The sequence below is a fragment of the Sorex fumeus genome, unplaced genomic scaffold, assembly GCF_029834395.1.
Source record: "Sorex fumeus unplaced genomic scaffold, SorFum_2.1 ptg000029l, whole genome shotgun sequence".
Lineage (NCBI taxonomy): Eukaryota > Metazoa > Chordata > Mammalia > Eulipotyphla > Soricidae > Sorex > Sorex fumeus.
This window is the reverse complement of record NW_026606086.1, coordinates 4,355,600-4,373,455: the sequence shown is the minus strand read 5'-3', so window position 1 is coordinate 4,373,455 and position 17,856 is coordinate 4,355,600. Positions and strand designations below refer to the sequence as shown.

Here is a 17,856-nt window from a genome sequence, read left to right as displayed (position 1 = left end):
TTCTTCGGGCACATGGTGGCGGGGGCTGCAGCGGCGATGGCCAGGACTTCCGCTCCTTCTGCCCGGCCATCCCTGTTCCATTGCCCTGCTGCGGTCCAGCCGCAGGTTCTCTTGCCGCTTCCCTGCATCATCTGAGCTGCTGCCAAACGCCTCCTGACCGACGGGCCCAGCAGGGCCCAGGCTGTCCACTGCTGCTTTGCCTGCTGGGAGCTCTCGAGCCACCTGGTTCTCTCCGGAGAGTGGGATCATCCTTGCCTGTGCGTAAGGACCTGGCCGTGATTTCCCGATACACTTAAAGTATATCTGGTCCGATTAAATGCCCTCCCCAGGGCCAAAGAGTCTGTTGGGGGGGGTGGGGGAAGGTGCTTGCAGAGGTTCAAGATCCAGCACCATCAGGAGTGACCCCACCCCCCAAGCAGAGAGCCAGGAATAAGCCCTGAGCACCCTTGGGTGTGGCCCCAAAACCAAATAAGAACTAAAATTTCTAGGAGCACACGAGTTCTCGGGCCAGCCATGTGCAGTGCTCCCGGGAACTGCAGTCAACTCGGATTTCAAGGGGTGGCTGGGAAGAGCTTGCCAGCCTTGGGGGTTTAACACCAAGACCCGGGCTCAACCCCCCTCCACCGGGAGCAGCCCCCAAGCACCACGCCTGGAGTCCCTGAGCACTGCCAGGTGAACCCCAAAGAGCAAAAATAAAAACTAAGAAAGGCGGGCGGCGGTGTTCCCTGAGCCTCCTGGCCTGAGCTGGTGGGGCAGGCCAGACGCACGCGCTTCCTGGGCCCGAGACAGCTCCCTGAGGAAACCAGCACAGGAGCGATGGGCTTCTTTCAGCCAACTATGGAGACGAGACTGTGAGGTTCAGGCGCCGGAGCAGGGAGAAAGCAGCACCCCTAGCATGGGGGGAGGCGCGTGCTGAGGGGCTGGGCAAGGTCGGGGCCACGAGCTGAACTCAGGATGCTGATGCCAAAGCCTCTGCCCTGCGCGTGGTTTGTGAGGCCCCAGGCTCCATCCCAGCAAGGCCAGGCCTTCTGTGGGAGCCTGGTACCTCAGAAGAGCAACTCAGCCAACAGACGAACAGGGAGGCCTCCACAGGGCACGCACGGACTTGTGTGCACGTATGTATGCGTGCATATATGTTCCAGTGGGCATGTCTACACGCACCTGTGTGCATGCGCGCGTTGTGTTTATGCATGTATGTGCCTGTGTGTGTATACCCATAAGCCTGTGTATATACGGTATGCACTACGTGTACATGTATGAGTGACTGTGTGTATGAACGCTTGTGTGTGCACTTATGGAATTATGTTGTCGAGGTATACTTCCGTGAAGTCACACAGAATCTTTCTATATTCCTGTCATAGACGCTAACGGTGATGTTCAGTTTAGGAGTGAGCTCCACCCTGCATAAAGATATGCAAGGCAGGGGCCAAAGACCTGGAGAGCGAAGCCCCAGCGCTGCCCAGGCTCAATCCCGGAGGCCCGCCAGGAATAATCCCGAGCACAGAGGTGGGAGAAAGCCCTGAGCTCTGCCAAGTATGACCCCAAAACAGAACAAAACAAGATAGCGGGGGGAGGCTGGAGATACGTCTCAGGCGTAGGGCTCTTGCTTGGAGGTGGGAGGCCCCGGCACAACCCCAGCACTGCAAACGGCCCCTTGAAGCACTGTAGGGTATGGCCCACAGTCAAGCAGAAAAACAAAACCAAATTCCACAAATGGGCTGGTTCGCGAGGGAAGGAGAGGGGCTTCTGAGTCTGCTCTCCTCCTAAATGGTGAGGCGAAGGGAAGGAGGAGTCGGACGTGAGGATACAGGTGGGGCAGGGAAACCTGGTGGTGGTCGAGCAAGACAGGACTGGCCCCAGGCCTGTGCCCACGGCGCGTGGCCTCCTGGCTCCCGTTCCCGTGTCATCTGTTTTGTATCTTCCGTTGCACACACACTCACTCCCTCCTCTTCCGCATCGAGGGTCAATGCACGGAGCAGAGGCGGCGGCAGGAAGCGCAGCCCCCAGCAAAGCCAGCCCCCCGGAAACCCTCTCCATCGTGGGCCCGTTTCCCTGTGGACAATATCTCAGGGCACCCTTGCATATTCAGACACACTTTAGTGTTTATGACTCAGATAGACGTGAGGGGAGAAGCCACGAGGCCGCAGCTTTGAATTGCGGCACCGCAATGGACAGAAGTCGAGGCCACTCTGCATGTGGACAGCGGTGCAGAGGGACAGGAGGGAGCAGGGAGAGACGGAGAGAGCAAAGAAGCAAGATGAAGGGCCAAGCGTTCCCCAGAGTCTCTGGGCCCTGCTCTGACCCCCAGGCGCCCCCTTCAGCTACCCCACTTCATCCCTAAGGTGGCCTGAGGCCAGAGAGGAGCCCTGAGCACCCCAGGAAAGGCCCATCCCTGCTCCTGTCACTGGTGGTGGCTGGGAAGCCACTCGCCTGCCACCCGGAGCTGCTCAGCCCACGTGCTCCTGCTCCGCCTCTCGCCCCTGGGGCTGTGGGAGTCTGTGGGGGCCCGAGCACCCCGCAGTGGTAGGGGGCTGCTTACTAGTCCCGTGCGGCCGTATCTGCTGCTCTCGAATGAGGCCCCGGAGCTGACGGAGCTGAACGAGGAGGCCGAAGGGCTGCGCTTCAGGCTGGCGGGGGTGGTGGCCATCACACGCCTCACGGCGGCCACCTTGCCCTTGGCTGGCGTCGTGGACGGGAAGCCGATCTTGGTGACTTTGTGAATGGGAGCAAACAAGCCATACTTGGGCTGACACTGGAAGTACCTGCGGACAATGAGGAGGGGGGGACAAAAACACCTTCGGCAAGAGACACAAGCGCCGACCCAGAAGTCCACTGAGTCCCACAGTCTCACACCCCCACAAACGAACATGCTCCCACAGCCCCACATGCCCACACACTCACACCCCAACAAACACACTCACACACGCACCCCAAACAACGCTCCCACACTCTCACACTCCCACCCCAACAAACACACACTCACACCCCAACCAACACTCCCACATTTCCACAGCGCCACACTCACACTCACTCCCCAACAAACATCATACCCTCCACCAGCCCACACTCACACACACTCACAACCTAACAAACACACACACACACCCCAACCAACACTCCCACACATAAACACCACAACCAACACACACTTACACTCACACCCCAACCAACACTCCCACACTTCCACACTCTCACAGCCCAACAAACACACTCACACCCCAACCAACACTCCCATACTCTCACACTCCCACCCCATCAAACACACACACTCACACCCTAACAGACACTCCCACATGTCCACAGCCCCACACTCACACACACTCACTCCCCAGAAACACACATACTCACACCCAAACCAACACACACTCACACTCACACCCCACCGACACTCCCACACCCACACACACTCACACCCCAACCAACACTCCCACACACCCACAGCCCCACAGTAACACACACGCACACCCCAACCAACACTTGCACACTCTCAAACCAACACTGACACGCTCTCATTCCCCCACAAACACGCTCACACCCCCACCAACACTCTCATGCCCACGCCCCCACCAACTCTCTCACAGCCCCACACTCACACGCTCACATACACACTCCCTCATACATTCACACCCACACTCGCTCGCATGCCACCCACCCCATCCACGCAAACCAAGGGCGATTCCAAGCAGCCTCCCCGGCATCTGAAGGGTGACAGCAGGCCCGGGGGGTTCCTGCGGCCCGAGCACAGCTGCATGTGGGGGCCCCAGGCTGTACCCACATCCCTGCAGGGTCCCCGAGTGCCACTGGAAGTGGCCCCGCCTAAGAACCAAGTGAAGTGGCCTGCAGTCCCCTCAGCGCCTCCCGGGCACCGTGCATGGCCCCAGGCTGTCTGGGGGGGGGCAGGGGGACCCACCTCGTTTCGGCCACGGCACCATCGTTCTTGCCCAGTGGCTTGTCCAGCTCTACGCCGCACCAATCCCCCTTGGCGAAGTCCGTCTCCCCGAGGAAGCGCACCACACCCGCCTCCGTGCCTCCCACCTGCCAGAGGGATGGAGGGACGTGGGTCAGGCACCCTGGACTGCTCACAGCGCCCCCACCCCCGCAAACGAACATTCTGGCTTCAGAGTTGGGATTTCCTGAAGAAACCCCAAAGGTGCCATTTCCCCCCGCAACCCCTACAGGGTGAGCAGACGCTGCTGCTCAGTGTCCATGCAAGGCAGCGGCATTCACACCCACTCGCTGTCACCGGTGGCCTGGCTGACCACACCCCCGGGAATCTCTGACCCAGGCCAGCCACCTGGTGTGGCGAGGGGGTCGCTGCCCCTTGGGTGTGGGAGCGGAGCACTGGCAACCCCACCGCTGGAGAACAATTAAGCCAGAAACCAGCTAAAGGAAAATGACTGTTCTCGTATCTTAGCAGAGTTCGATCTTCCAGTTCTCCTTCACTATGCCTTGGCTTGACGCTTGGCTCCCGGGACACAGAGCAAAACAGAATCACAGCGCTGGACACTGACAGGAATGCTGACAAACAGGGCTGGAGCACCGGGGGAAGGGTGCTTTGTGTGCGACCACCCTGTGATGCCCCAAGCAAAAACATCGAAAACCAGAGAAATAGAACCGATTTCCAACTTTGTTCATTGGTTTGTTTTTGAGTCACAGTGAGAGTGCTCAGGGCTTACTCTTGGCTTGGTGCTCACGGATCACTCCGGGATGTGCTTGGGGGACTGTACATGGGACCAAGTCTTAAACCCTGGGTCAGAGGCGTGCAAAGCATGACCCCTCCCCACGGCATGACCCCTCCACCCTGTTTTGGCTAAACTGGTAAAACTGGCAGCATCCCCGCACGCATCCATCACGCTGGAAACTGCAGGACCAGGCGTCCCGGCTGCTCGTGCTTCCACCCAAACCGCGAGTCTGGAGGAGCTGATGAACCAGACAGACGAATGGACAGCCACCCGCGACCGCTGCCCTCGGCACTCACCAGCACCTGGTCCCCGAGCTTCAGCTCCCGCTCCCCTTTCTTGAGGGAGTCAGCCTCAGAGAGGTTGGAGATGGACTCGCTGGCCGTCCTGGTCAGGCTGCTGATGTGAGGGGTGGCCGGCGCCTCCTTCGCGGGGGACTGGGGCACCTTCGCGGTGCCGGCAAGGGCCGGGGAGGCCGACGGGGGCGGTGTGGCCCAGGCGGCAAGCGCTGGCTGCCGGCAGTTGGTCTCATCGTCGGCCTGCAAGCTCCTACTCAGCTTGGAAGGCCGGGTGAAGATGCCCTTCAGCGGCTCGCACTGGAAGTAGCGCACACCCGCCACCGAGCCGTCGTTCTTGCCGATGGGCTCGTCCAAGACGATCCCGGCCCACTGACCAGGGGCAAACTGGGTCTCCCCGAGGAACTGGATGAATCCAGGCTTGTTCCCGTTCACCCAGACTCGTTCCCCGACCTGGAAGTCGCCCGCAAACTCCTCCTGCATCTCCGAGGAGGGGTCGCTGGGGGTTTTCTCCCCAGGCACGGTCTTCTCAACGGGAGCAGCCGCTGGAACAGCAGAAACGGTCAAAAGGGTCAGAAGGGACAGGAAGGGCCTGTGCAGGTCCAGTTAAAGTGTGGTTGGGGGAGAGGGACACCCAGAAGTGCTCGTGGCTACTCCCAGCCAATGACGGGGGCTGCTTGTGGCGAAGCCTGGCCGGGCCAGCCGTGAAGCGGACGTGCTCACCTACCGCAGCATCCCAGGCCGCAGTCATACTTTGGGCAGCTCAGGGGAAATCTTTGGATACACCCCGTGATACTACGGACCAAGCCAGGTGAAAGCTCGAACCCAGTGTCTTATTTCTGCTGTGTCCACTGGCCCATCTTCTTTTTCTTTTGGGCGGGGAGCAACCCAGCCAATGCTCAGGGCCTATTTCTGGTACTCCGCTCAGGGTTACTCATGGTGAGGTTGAGGGTGGAGAGTCACATGGGGTGCCAGTTGCCCTCCCCACTGTACTGTGGCTTTGGCCGGCAATGAGGCCCTCTAGTCCAGGTGAGTCCACCTCCCTAAGCCTGTCCCCAAGCCCGGGCAAGGGAGCTAGCAGTTAGAAGGGAGCGTGTTGGTAGCCTCAGCTCTCACCGGTTGCCGTGACACTAAACTCACAGAACATGACACTCGTGTGTGAGAGCTGTCCCCAGAGCCACGGACGTGTCTACAGCTCAGGGAGCCCTTCCCGGGCGAGGACTCGGGATGGGGTTCCCGGGTGGGAATGAGTCTCCGTTGGCCTGGGCTGAGCGCACTTACCGGCCGAGGGTGCCTTCAGGGCCCAGCTCCCATGCTTGAGGATCTTGGTGGGGGCCTTCAGCCCGCTGGGCCTCAGCAGACTCATGGTCAGGCGGTCAGACACTGCCGCGGCCAGTACCAGGCCCCGACCATCGAGCCCACTGTGGGGCCTTCTGAGGCACACTCTTTCTCAGGACTAAATCTCTGAAGAGCAGAGGAGAGAGTCTGTCTCAGGGGAGCGACCACAGCAGCTTCCGGAGCCCAGAGAGCTGCCAGTCTGGCACTCGCCACCCCGAGTGCGACCCCCAGTCTCCCGCACAGCCCCCTGAGCCCACCAAGTGTCATTCCTGCGCAAAAACTCAATCCAAAACAGACAAACAACTGCCGATTCGGGGCCAGAGAGCAGAGGGGACAGGTACTAGCCCTGCGGGCAGCTGACGCTCACGCCCTCCCTGCCATCACTCCCACCACCAAACACATTCAGGAGCCAGAAATCATCCCTGAGCATCGCGAGTGTCACTGACCACCTCCCCGTCCAGACACTGACAAGCCGGCAGGCAACTCAGCAGTGATGGCTGGTCTTGTGTGTGCGTGTGTGCATATGTACATGTGTGAGAGGCCCGGGGTTACACGTAGAAGCTAAGGCAAGCAACAGGCACACTTTTTTCTATGGGCTGAGAACTGCAAGGGAAAAGGGCCCAGCAAGACTGCGCCATGGGGGGCTGGAGAGCGATAGCACAGTGGGAAGGGCATTTGCCTTGCACGCGGCCGACCCAGGTTCGATTCCCAGCATCCCATATGGTCCTCTAAGCACTGCCAGGAGTGATTCCCGAGTGCAGACCCAGGAGTAAACACTGTGCATCACCAGGTGTGACCCAAAAAGAAAAAAAATTGTGCCAAAGGGGAGCGAAGGAGTTTTCGGCATTTCCTTCATTCCTTGTGACGCTGCCCAGGTTGGATAACCACAAGCCAGTATTTACTCCATTTCTTAACCCACAGAACTGAGGCAGACAGGTAGATGGGGGAAGCGTCCCCATGGCGATGGAACTCCGAGAAAGTCAACAAAAGCTTCATGGCCACCAAAAGACTACCTGAGTGCACGGGACCCAAGGTCTGGTCAAAATTAACCCACATTATGAGGACCAGAGCAGGCTGGACCCCCCCCAAGGTAATAGGAATAAAGGGCAGGAAAGGAATTTCTAAGAGGACCATGGACCACTCAACTCTACCCCCTTGGCAACCACCGTAGCAACGGACTCTAGGTAGCTAGAAACTCCCACCAGGGGCAGCCTGGGGAAATCCCTAGATTAGCCACCTTGAACCAAGGGAGGGCACTCATGTGTGCCCGAGCCCAGGTACTGCTCTTGCCAATGAGGTCCATCATGTCACGGGCTTCTCCCCTCCTGAGGTGTGGACTTTCAGACCGAATGCAACCTAGCAACATAACATGTTCAGTGGCTTTCTGCACCTCTGGAGAAGCCGCACTCTCTCTCGAGCGTGTTACTCCCTCCCTCCTTCCCCTTCCTAAAGGCCTCCAAATAAAATGTTTCTGCTTCATGCTCATCTCCTGAAATGCTTTTCTGCGAGGAGGACAAAGACCCGGGGGCATGAGGAGGTCGAGGATCGACTCCCTTTCCCTGAAAAGGGCAACCCCTCACTCCGGCCCAAGACCCCGGGAAGGCCTAGTGGGCGTCATGGGGCTGGCAGGGCTCATTGCACTCAGCAGTGCCAGCGCTCCAGCCAGTCCCGGGGGAGTGATATCTTCTCCTGTGCTTCTCATCAGCCCCCCATGAGGGCCCACTGACTTCAGAGTCACTCCATATTTCAATAGAGAAGTCCACAAGGGGCAGAGAGGCAGGACAGTGGGGAGGGCACTTGCCTTATATCCAGTTGTCCTGGGCTCGATCTCCGTCAGCACAGGGACGTTAGCCGGCCAGGTCACCCCTGGGCACAGCCAGGTATGGCCACCCCACCCCACCCCGCCCCCACCCCACCCAAAAATATATATATATAACTAGTAAAAAAACTTAAACTAACTAAAGATTAAAAACTATCATACACTAAAGAACTGTTAGAGAAAAAAGCCGCCCGCACGCGGGCAGAAAGCCCAGAGACTCAGATTCACCTGTGTCACACTGCACTCGCAGCTTCAGTACTGAGCTCTGCCAAACAGGCTCGTGCCAGTCTCGTGGAGAGACTGAAAATGGCAGTTGGAGTCTAGAATGTTCTGAGGTAGAAGTAGAATTCAGCAAGGAGGAGGGCATCATGGGCCATTCTTAAAGGGGCAGGCGCCACCCTTCGTGATGTCAGTGTCTGGCTGAGGCTCCGGAGGGCTGCCCTTGCAGACGTCAGCACTACATGGCCAACGAGCCTCTGGTCCCTGTGGGGCCCAGTTCTGGATCCCCGGGCCCTGTGAAAGTGGTTTCAGAAAACTTTTGACAAATGTTTGTCAGTTACAGATCTCCAACTGAGGTCATTCAGCATCCCCCGAGTGGGAGCTGGACCCAGAGACCCTGCCCAGGACCCTCCTCAGGAGCCGGGCCAGGAAATCTGTGAGCCGGGGGCGGGGCGGGGGGGGGGGGCAGAGCGACAGGGCAGAGGCCCTGAGTTCGACCCTGACAGCCCTGCTCTCTGTGACCCCAGTGCTGTGAGCAACACCGGCCGCACCGTGGCCAGGGAGTGGCCCAGCCCACTAAGGCCTGAGAGCTGTACAGAGGAGTATGGCCTGGCCTGCTCCGGATGGGAGCACAAGCTGAATGAGTGCGGGTCCCCTCGAGGATGAGTGAGCGGGAACCGGGGAGTGGGGGGGAGGTGGGGAGGGCGGAGTGACCTAACCTGGGGGCTGAGGACGGGACATCTGACGGTGCTCAGGGCTGACTCTGATCCAGTCATGGGAGCTCATCCTGGCAGGACCTGGGTGGGAAGGGACGTACAGGGTGGGGTGGGGTCAGCCACAGGCAAGGCAGGCTCCTTGGCCCTGGGCTACCCTTCCAGGCAAGGATACCTATTTTCTTTCTTTCCTTTTGTTTTTTGGGACACTCGGCAGTGTTCAGGGTTACTCCTGGGTCTGCACTCGGGAATCACTCCTGGCGGTGCTCAGGGTACCTATGGGGTCAGCCATGCACCAGGCAAGCGCCAAGTCTTCATGTCAAGGTGCCCACGAAACACAGTGTGCAACAAGGGACTCTGCAGAGAACGTCAGGGCCAGCAAACGCTACTTGGAAATCAATCAATTCTGAAAAAACACAAAAAGATGCAAAAGGAGGGGCTGGAGTGAGAGCACAGTGGGGAGGGGTTTGCCTTGCTCACGGCTGACCAAGATTCGATCACCAGTCCTGAGCACTGCCAGGAGGAATTCCTGAGTGCCACGTCCGGCGCTGCGGGGCAGAGCCAGGGGAGGGCCGTCAGGGTGAAATCAGCACTCGAGTCACACAGGGTTCGTCATTCAGGAGATGGCATGAATGCGTGCGTTTATTCAGAGCATAAGTACAGACTTAAGTATGTTTCCACAGCCCACCCAAAAGAAGGAAACGGGATGGGACGTGGGAAAGTGGATGGGACAATGAGCAGAGCCATGCACTGTTGGTCAGCCACCTGGTGACCCTTTCGGCATAATGCTATTGGTCAGAACGACCTGCTTTGATATAGCTTTGACATAACTGCAAAGATTGTGCTGTTCCTCATACACCATTTACAAATCATTTACGAGGGTGCATTTTCCCCAAACTGAAACCTCCTGTACTGGGAAGTTGCCCAGCTTTGAGCAGGACAAAGGGGGAATGAAAAATCAAGCATTCTTTTACTTGGTCAGTAGGCAACACTGAGCATCACTGAGTGTGACCCAAAAAGCCAAAAAAAAAAAAAAAGAGAAAAAAACAGCGCAAAAGAAAATGTGTTTGAGCCTCACTGTCTCCCTGAGACTTGAGCACTCAATGCTGTGTGTGAGCCTAGTAGAATCTCCGGCCTGAACAAGCCCCCACCACCCCACCCCCATGCTCCTGTGTTTGGACCCTGACCCTAAATCCTGTGATGGGACCACGTGTGTCCATGACAAAGACGCTAGCAGGCTCAAGCCCTGGAACGTCCCTGCTTCACACAGGCGTGGCACACGGGTCCTGTCCTGCTAGCGGCCGGCAGTGATTCGGCAGGAAGCAGAAGTGTGAGCCTGAACGTGGGTCAAGTCTGTTCCTTCAGCTTGGAGGGGAGGAATGTACAAGAGGGGGTTCTGAGCACTGCCTCACAAGCAGGAGGTCCTGAATCCAAGCCCCCGGGGTCAACCGTGCACCTGGCACAAAGCCGGCACAATCCCGGCAGCTCTGCTGTCCCAGCACCACGCAGGAAGGGGGGTGACCCCAGGGGGAGGGCCACCGAGAGAGGAGGGGGACACCACAGAAAGGAGGAGTGAACACAGGGCAGGAGTTGAGGGCTGCAGGGCCAGGAGCACCGGGAAGAGAGCAGCCCTGGGGAGCAGGAGGACACGCGGGCACCCTTGTCACTGGCCACTCGAGGCAGTCGCACAAGCCGTGTGCAGACCCACGAGGCTGACAGGACGCCAGGGACGGGGAAACCCCAGCAAGGATTTTTCTTTAAGTTTTGGGCCTTGGGGCCAGAAGTCTAGTACAGCGGGGAGGGCATGTGTGCCTTGCACACAACTGACCCGGGTTCAATCCCGGCATCCCATAGGGACCCCCGAGCACCTCCAGGAGTAAGTCCTGAGTGCAGAGCCAAGAGTGACCCTGGAGCACGTCCAGGTGTGACCCAAAAACAAAACTACAGCAGAGCAAGCCAAAGGGCACGGAAGCTCTGAGCCACGGAAACACCGAGGTTGGTGCCCACTTTCCCCCGCCCCCCGCCAGGTCAGGCCTGCCTGCGATCAAGGTGCCCGAGTGTCTCCAGACAGGATCTGCCTCAGCGGCTCGGTGCGTCATCTCAGCCTATCACCCAACTCGACTGGGATTGACTCTGGTTATCTCCTTGTCTGGTTATCTTGGGCATCTCAGGGGCCAGCCGCCAATCTCCGTCCTCCCACCTGGCCAGGGCGGGATCAGGTGTCAGCAGCTGGGCCCTGAACACCCCACCTGCCCGTCCAAACACAACGCGAGCCCAAAGGCCAGGCTCGCCCCCAACTCGTAGGACACGACCAAGCTAGGGGCCCCGGAGAGCACTGGGCCCGAGGATGGGTCCCAGAGATCCCGAAATCTCCCTTGATCGACGGCCTGGCCCAGCAATCTGCATCAACCACCGGGCCCAAGCTCTTTGCTTTCCTTCTGCTTGCTGAGCGAAACTTGGAGGGGAGGAACTCCAAACTTTTTTTTTTTTTTTGCTTTTTGGGTCACACCTGGTGATGCACAAGGGTTATTCCTGGCTCTGCACTCACAGGGGTTACTCCTGGCTCTGCACTCAGGAGTTACTCCTGGCATTGCTCAGGGGACCATATGGATGCTGGGACTCGAACCCGGGTTGGCCACGTGAAAGGCAAACGCCCTACCCGCTGTGCTATCTCTCCAGCCCCGGAACTCCGAAACTTATATAGAAAACAATGTATTTCACAATGCCATTTCAGCCATTCTGATTGTTGGGGGGTAAATTCTAAGCAATCATGGTGCATCTTTTGTCGAAATAATGAATTTAATCAATGCAGAGAAGAGTTAGTTAGAAATCATTTGCCTCATAGGCATTGGGTGGGTGGGAGGTGGGGTATATTGGGGTTCTTGGTAGTGAAAAATGAGTACTGGTGAAGGGTGAAGAAGACGGTGTTTGATCATTGTATGACCGAGACTTAAATCTGAAAGCTTTGTAACTTTTCCCACAGTGATTCAATAAATAAATATAAGAAGAAAAAAGAAAGAAAGAAAGAAAGAAAGAAAGAAAGAAAGAAAATTATGGAAAAAAATGTAAGGTGGAGTTCATGCCCAATTCAATCAGCTAATCAGTGGCTGAATAAATAGCAGTAATAGCACAGCGGGTAGGGCGTTCGTCTTACAAGCGGCCAACATGGCCGACCCGAGTTCGATTCCTCCGCCCCTCTTGGAGAGCCTGGCAAGCTACCGAGAGTATTCGATATGCCAGACACAGTAACAACAAAGTCTCCAATGGAGACGTTACTGGGCCCGCTCGAGCAAATCGACGATCAACGGGAGGGCCTTTACTTTACTTACTTTACTTTACTCCTACATAAAAACACAAACCATGAAACAAAAATCACTGTACCTGTGAGGCGAGTGCATCAGCAGCCTGATGGCGCCTCCACACTTCCAGATACCCCAAAATTGCTGTTGTGCCTTTGGCCAGACCCCAAAAACTTGGGGCAAAGTTTACCAAGAAAGTAAATGGCCAAAAGTTTGGTATGTGGGAAACACACCCACAAATCACCTCCGGCTCAGCTAGATCATTGGAGGCATGGCCTCTCTGCGTCCTGATTGAATTGCTTAATGGCCATGATCCCAGAGACTCAGAAACAAATCTCGAAACCCAGTGGCTTTTGGCGGAAATGCGTCTGGTCCCTGCAGTGCTGGGCCCACGGTTTCGTGCCTTGGCCTGTTCCCTCTGGTGGCCCGGTGGCCGCCATCCTCCAGAGGCCACTGGACAGTCAGGCTTGGGACCTCAGTAACAAAACTTGTTGGGCCTCACAGGATGGGGGTGGAGCCAGTCCTGTCCTCCCCGTCCCCAAGAGACCCCAAGTCATTGCCCACGAACGGCCTTTCTGGCTCCTGATCAAGCTGCTTAACGACCATGATCCCAGAGACTCAGGAGCAATTCTCGGGAACCCAACAGGTTTTGACAGAAATCCCTCCAGATTTAAGTGTTCAAATGTCAGAATTTCAAAATCGTGCGGCCAGTACTGCAGCCACGAAACATCATATGTTATTCATAACCAGCAATAGAAAACAAATTGTCTACTGTTGCCTTTTCAGCAGATCTGAGTGTTGGGGCAAAATCTCAAATAATAATGGTGGGTCTGGTGTCAAAATATTGAATGTGATCAAAGTAGAGAGAGAGTAATGTGGAAATCATCTATCCCACTGGTAGGGGGAGGGTGTGGGATGGGGATATACTGGGGTTGTTGGGGGTGGAGAATGGGCACTGGTGAAGGTACGGGTGTTTCATTGTATGACCGAGACTTAGACCTGAAAGCTTTGTAACTGCTCTCACGGTGATTCAATAAATAAAATCATAAAAAGTGAAAAAAAAAGTAAGGTGGAGTTCATGCACAGTTCAATCAGCTAATCAGTGGCTGGATAAATAGCAGAACTCCTACATAAAAAAAAAAGAGAGAGAGAGAGAAATCCAGAAAAATGCGGCAAATCTGTACCCCAAGCACACTTCTCCCCAGACGATCCGTTTTCCCCCACCCGAGATAAAGCCGACACGCTATGGGTCACATCCTCCTGCCACTGACCCCCAAAACCCGATGCTCCCTCCTCCCACCCTGGGGACTGATGGCACAAACTCCATCTTTGTGTCACGCCATACATGACACATTTGTCACTAGCACCTGATGACTCATTTCAGAACCTCAACAGAAGCCACAAAGATGGGGAGCACTGCTCAGGGAGCACCATGCAATGGGCTTCTCAGACCTTCCCTCTACCTCTGTCCCCCGCCTGTTCTGGGGAAGATGTATAGACAAATGGCCGGGGGTTGAGAACAGAGGAACCAAGCTGGGAGGAAGCGGGTGCTTGTGTTTTGTTTTCTCTGGTGGCCTCTAACTACGGTTCCTCTTACGAGACAAAGAAGGCCACAAATAAGCAAACACTCTGACCTCAGTTACCACCCAACTCTGATTGAACGCCAAGATCTGCTCTAAATGAACTTTGAAAGGGCAAGCTAAATATCTTTCAGGGAAGCAAATAACCTTAGGGGATTATCTGCTCTCGTACTAAAAATGGGGGGGAAAAAGTCTGTTTTGTATCTCTTGAAAATGTCAGCTTGACTCAAAGGCAGTTCTATTTCATCCCACGGTACAAATGCTTCCTCCCAGCTAGAGCTTTGGCTCACGTCTGTCCAGCATTTTCTGGACAGGGAAACACCAGCCCTGGGAGCTGTGGCGTGATGGGCAGCACCACACACCGTTCTATGAGGAAGTTACATAAAAATCAGTCTTTCGTTCCAAACAAAATGTCAGGAGCTGCAGACACAGTTTAAGACTATATATAGCCTGAAGGCACAGGACATATGCAAACGGCATCTATTCAATGTCATCAGCCAGCCCAGTCACCCACCTCACACTGGCATTCAACTTCAAAATATCCAGATATAGGAAATTGTCACATGTAAGGGGGAAAAATCAGAGTTAGCAAGAGCTCGAAGAGAAGAGCAAGCCGGCAAACAGGACTGAGAGAAGGTGACCGGAGGTGAGGCAGGTCTCTGGCCTAACCCAGGTCCTAGCCCCAGCTGCCCTGCAGAACCTGCCTGGTGCGACCTCACATGCCTCGGAAGACTCACGGGCACCCCACATGCTATAGAATCCCCCCAACGCCCACAGTCGCTCAGTTCTGACTCACACCCGCCCTTCCATGCAAAAGACCCGAAGGAACAAGAATCCCAGGTCGAAGCTTCTAGTATTGGGGCTGGAACGATAGTACAGCAGTGAGGGCATTTGCCTTGCATGCAGCCAACGTGGGTTCGAATCCCAGCACCCCACATGGTCCCCTGAGCACCACCAGGAGTAAATCCTGAGTGCAGAGCCAGGAGTAACCCCTGTGCATCACCGGGTGAAAAAATTAACAATAAAAAAATAACACTGTGGAGATGTGCAGACTGGGGGCGGGGTGCAGAGGGAGACCTCCCAAAGAGTGGCCCAGAGTGAGCATAACATCCCCATAGATTCCGTAGGATGGGTCCGCCAGGTCTGGGGTGCAGCCTCACACTTGAGTCTAAGCCACCCTGGTCAGGATGTCCAAAGAGTCCTCAGAAAAGGACCAGAAACTGCATTGGAGCAGAGTAGAGAGGATGATTCAGGGGAAGGAAAGCATTAGGGGGCATCTTTCGAACTGCTCAAGGGCCCAAGTGACTGTTCAGAGCGGGAACTGTGTCTGCCTGCGGACAGCTAAGCCGGCTCCTGCCTGGCCCTGCCCAGCCCCGAGCACCCAACAAAACATTCATTTTGAAAAACGGCGTATTCATTCATTTTGAAAAACCCAGAAATCCGTAAGTAAAGTGAAAAAAGTAAAGGCCCTCCCGTTGTTCGTCCATTTGCTCGAGCGGGCCCAGTAACGTCTCCATTGGAGACTTTGTTGTTACTGAGTTTGGCATATCGAATACAGCACGGGGAGCTTGCTAGGCTCTGCCGGGCGGGCGAGATACGCTTGGTAGCTTGCCGGGCTCTCCGAGAGGGGTGGAGGAATCGAACTCGAGTCGGCCATGCTGGCTGCGTGCAACGCAAATGCCCTGCCGCTGTAATATCGCTCCAGCCATAATTCCGTATTAAAAAAAAATTGTTTACGTTAACCACAGGGGCCGATGGCACAGCGAGGCCCCGGTTCTTTCCCTTAAGGTGCTGCTAAGACTAACATGCTGAGGGGAAAGGGTGCTCAGAAATCTGGTGATACACCTGCGTTCTAGAAAGGTCTTGTCTTGAGACCAGCAGCAGCAGTACCACAAATCAACTCACACACCCAAGAAAGCAGGGAAACGCGGTCACATCTCAAACACACCTGCACAAGCTTCCAATGGCAGAGGGCGCAGAGGGCGCAGACAGGCAACGGAAGCGTTGGGGAAGTGCACGGGTTCCGGCTGACTCCCTGGCTTGGCACTGGGGGTGACACTTGGCGGGGCTTGGGGGACCGTATGGGGTGCTTGGGAACGAACCCGGGTCTGCCAGGGGCAAGGCAAGTGCCCTACCCACCTTACTATCTCTCTGGCCCTGGTACACTGTTTTTAGAAGACATTATCAAGCCGATGTGTTTCCCCCTTGCATCTTCCCCTTCATTTCAGTATTTATTTTCCCTTTCCCTCCTTTCTCGCTGAGGCTGAGGGTCGCACACTCTAGATGGTGGTTACCCACTTGGGGGATGAGGGGTCTCACTCGGCCTGCCAGAACTCCAGCCATGCCCAATTTTCCCTATTTCCAGTGAAGAATATGCCATAGGAAAAACACCTGGTTGAAAACTCACATAAATCAATGCTTTTGGGTCTACAGATACTCTTAAGGGACTAATCATGGAGAAACCTCACCGCCCAGAAGAAAGAGCCAGAGTTCTGGCCCGGGCACCCCTAAGAGCCAAGCTGACACTTCGAATGAGAAATTTTTCAGAAGTACTCCCTGTCATAAAGATAGTAAACAAAACATATAAAATCATATTTGTAAACAAAAATCCACGTTTCAGAAAAAGACAACATTTAAAAAAGAAAATGTCCCGGGGATCCGACAGATAGTTCAGTGCGAAGGTGCTTCCCAGGCATCAAAGAGTCAAATATGGACCCCTGAGGACCCCCAAGAGTAATCCCTGAGCATCACCAGGTGAAGCCCCAAGCAAAAACCAAAGCAAAGCAAACAAATAAATATGTGCTGAAAATAACCAGTAGGAAACAGGCTGGGACGGGCGTGTGGGAGAAACAGAATTTCCCGCACACCCTGCACCCAGCCCTGAGGTCACACTGCAGAACCTCAAGAGTTTGAATGAAAAATGTAAGCAATTTTATTTCTAAAAATGAGAATGTAAGAAAAGAGTCTTCAGGTCTTGCCAAGACTCAATCAAGGGGAAAGGCGGGTCACGAAAACAAAATCACTCACAAACCTATGTTTCTTCTGCAGGCACCTGGGCAGCGGCTGCCGCTCCTCGAAGTGGGGACCCGGGAGGATGTGCAGAAATTCCTCGATTCTGCGCCAACCAGGCCGGGAGAGCAGCTGGGCCAGCCGCATGCTGAGGGAGGCATAGCCGAGATGTCCGTGGGGTTCTGCGGGGGATTCGAGAGCGACACCTGGAGTCAACCAACTCCTCTCTGCCCAATGGGCCATGGGAACTCTTTTTGTTTGTTTGTTTTGGCGGAGGCCATACCCTGCGGTGCTCAGGGCTCCCTCTTAGTGCTGCACTCAGGGATCACAACCTGGGTTGGCCGCATTAAAGGCAAACGTCCTCCACGCTGCCATCCTGAATTTGACTTTGGGGAGGAACACAGTGTGCTCCAGCCTACCCTGCTCAGCCCTGCCATCTCCACCCTCTACCCAATTTCCCAATCTCTTCTCTCCTTCTCTCTCTCTCTCTCTCTCCCCCCCACCCCCGCCCCTACAGCTTTATGGATCAGACCTGGTGATGCAGAGCTGACGCATGGCTCTGCCCTCTTCCTTCTGGCCTGGCACTCAGGGATCACTCCTGGCATGCACCGGGACCACATGGAAGGCTGGGGAGTGAGTCCAGGTCAGCTACATGCAAGGTAAGCGCCTTACCTGCTGTGCTATCACTCCGGCTCACCCAAATTAATTTTTAGTGTGAGAAATGGACACAAAACGAATTAGGCTATAACCAGATCCCACAGCCACAGGAAAATAGAAAAGGCAGGTTGGTGGGTCCAGGTACTGCGACAGCCACATCCTGCAGCACTGGGAGACCATGTGGACGGGAGGGAGCCCAGGGCCCACGCAGGCCACACCTGACACTGCATGGTTCCTGCCACGGATG

The 17,856-nt window shown here is 55.7% G+C and overlaps 1 pseudogene; it reads right to left on the bottom strand.

Annotated features, from left to right (window-relative positions):
- The window catches only part of LOC130024608 (CAP-Gly domain-containing linker protein 1-like), a 58,436-nt pseudogene extending 52,095 nt beyond the window's left edge, over positions 1-6,341 (bottom strand).
- Between the last annotated feature and the right edge of the window lie 11,515 nt (positions 6,342-17,856).